This window comes from Anneissia japonica, unplaced genomic scaffold (genome assembly GCF_011630105.1).
Source record: "Anneissia japonica isolate Jap-2015-1 unplaced genomic scaffold, ASM1163010v1 scaffold1030_len608725_cov174, whole genome shotgun sequence".
Taxonomy (NCBI): Eukaryota; Metazoa; Echinodermata; class Crinoidea; order Comatulida; family Comatulidae; genus Anneissia; species Anneissia japonica.
Window position 1 is genome coordinate 491,510 of NW_022753996.1, and position 3,125 is coordinate 494,634.

The window sequence follows — 3,125 nt, forward strand, 5'->3', positions numbered from 1 at the left end:
TCTTATCAAACCAACCGTTACGTTTACGGTTGTTATTATTTGTTTTTAAACAAATACCCTCTGTTGCAGCTGCAATAAGATTGTTTTTCCATGAATGAACAGAATTCTTACTAGTATTGACATTGTAATTAAATACACAGTTTAAGGGGGAGGACATTGTGGTCCTTCCAAGACCATAATCCTATCATCATCAACAGCATATTGTCAGTGCATACAATGTAATCGTTGGTACTCTGTGAATCTAAACCAAGTAAATTTTTCCAATACATAGATTCTACAATTCAAAATGTTTAAAGCCCCATTCCCGGCAAAATTTCACTAAAAACTGACTTTTTTTTTTATAGAAAATATGCATTTGCATTACTCCAATTATTATAAATCATGGAAAAATATTGGCATGAATTTTAGTTTTACGCAAAAGAATAAAAAAAATGAGAAATACAGACTATTTCTCGTAAAATATTACCATTTTCTTGACGAATTCATTGTTACTAGGCAAATTCAGAGGTTGTAGATCGCATCCACTCGATACTCAGATTTACCTTCCGTTTAAGCCGTCCATGACGCAACTTGATATCTCTTTAGAATCAGGGGTGGCGCCAGGATTTACCCGATGGGGGGGGGGGCGATTCCCCTACGAGGGGTCAGATTTCCCCGACGAATGCAAAGTGGGCGTGGTCGAGCTTCGATTAAAAGGTTTCGAAAGTGGTACAGGGGACGAAGCCCCGAAAATTTTGACAATTTAGGGGTTTCAAAGTCTTACTTAACCGATTTTAGAGTCTACTAATATGTAGAAAATACATATAATTTGTTTTTCTCCCCGACGAGTTGTGTTTTTTTCTCTCTTTTTCTTTCTTTAATAATAACATTTTCCAACCTGGTTAGGATCAGTAAGTCTTAATGATCACATATTACGCTACCGCATTTTGACGGTAATTATGTGTTGACAGGGGGCTTGAGCTTGTATGCCTGTGGAGGGGGAGGTGTGAGGGGTGTCCCCCTCCCCAATGAGATTTTGTTTTAAATAGGGACCTCTGGATGGCCAGAAATGGCAGTCTTTACGACTGCGAAAGTCATGTTTTGGCTTGGTGTAGGCCTGTTTTATTTTATTTTTTTTGGTCCGACTGCCCTACGAACTTGGTCGGTGGGGGGCTTAAAACCCTCCTCCCCCCCCCCGCATTGCCTCTAGGTGCCTGGAAATTCCACTGTCATACCGTCTGCACCCCCTGCATCCATGCCAGTGCAGTACTTTTAGTTTCTCCCTTTATGAATGTACTGTATGTCAATATACAGTTTCATGTACGAAACTACTATCCTGTTATATACATGTGAAAATTCGTTATTGATAAATGTATTATAGGCCTACATTGTATAAACAAGCAATTATGAAATAAATTTCAATTAACATCAAATCAGGGAACAGTGAAATTTCAAAGTTCCCTGTTCAGATCATGTAATGTTATATGTTATTATATAATAGGACATAACAGGCAACTGATGCTATACATGAGCTTATGTACATAAGAATATATTTCACCTAAATAAATAATCGTCTTCATAAAACACTGCAAAAGAAAAAAAAAATAGTATATACTCTATATATACTCGTATAAAAATTACGTATTAGATAAATAAATATGTTTAGAAAAGGCCGTCATTTACAAGTCGAAAATAGCAACGCAAGCAGCCCAATCCTACCTTATTGTTACGAAGCAGCCAATTCATATTCTTTACAGCAATTTGACCTCTGAAAGGTCATTGTTTGTCAAAAAACAAGGGCCTAAGACGACTGAAAAGCGGAGTTTCTTTCATTCGTTCTGCCGGGTAAAATCAATTACTTTAGGCGACGTTTGTAGACTAACCTACACGTACCATCGTCCGCATGTGGCGACGCTCGAGTATTACTATTCAGCGTTTTTACTATATTTCTAGGTTTCCTATTTCTACGTTTCGGCCCATGTCTCAGCCACAATATTTTGAGGCCAATATTATTTACGAACCCAGTTAAACTTATTTACTAGCCTATTTCAGCGTGCTAATTATTACATTTCGGCGACGCTTGTTGTAGACTGGCATACACGGTACCAACGCTCGTTTTTACTATGTTTCTACGTCACAAGCCCTGAGCCAAGGGGGTTTTTATGGTTCGGACGAACCCCCTTTTCTAGCGAAACCCCTCGAATTCCCGTTTTCTAGCGAACCTCCTCGAATTTTTGAATGAGTCCCACTCGGACGGAATGTCTGTTTTTAACTTACCCAGCATTAAATAACAATTTAGCACCTAATTCATTATTTGGTCACCCGTTTTTAAATTGTAGACTGCGATAAAAGACTGCATTCATAGAATATCTCAGCTTCGGAAGTTCGGAGATTTAAATTGAACGCAACTCAGCAAACCATGACTTTACGATATGGCACGTGACAAGGATGGCAAACATCGATAAAAACTCAGCTGTCGTCTCAACTTTTACTGGCCTTTGGCTGAATGTTTTTAAGAAATGTACCAACCGATAACGAAACCGGTCTACATAGAGTAAATGGTGCCACCAAACGAAGTTTTGCGACTTAATCCACCAAATGCAGTTAAAGTTCGGTGGTAATCCAATACCCCATTCAGACTAGCATCGCATTGCGATCGGTTGTAGCAATTGCGACACCCAATCGCTCCCAATCGCAAAGTAAAATCGTGTGTGAAAGCTCACCAATAGTAGTCGATATGTAATCGATATCGCAATTGTTACCCGTTGCGATTGGTTCCTACAATCTTTATTACTCCCGATTACCACGGAATCTGATCGCAACGAATCACAACGAATTCCACAGGCACTGTTTGGCAGAGGTCAGGCAACATAGGCCTAGACACTGGAGGCCTAGGCCCTAGAATGTAAAGTTTGTTTGTGTTGGTCTGAATGCGTTCGTTTATTGCGATCGGGAGTAATCAGTTTTGGATTACCACCGATTACATCGCAACCGATCGCAAGAGAATGTAGTCTGAATAGGGTACAAAACTGATTACTCCCGATCGCAATCAACGAACGCATTCAGACCAACACAAACAAACTTTACATTCTAGGGCCTAGGCCTCCGGTGTCTAGGCTATGTTGCCTGACCTCAGCCAAACAGTG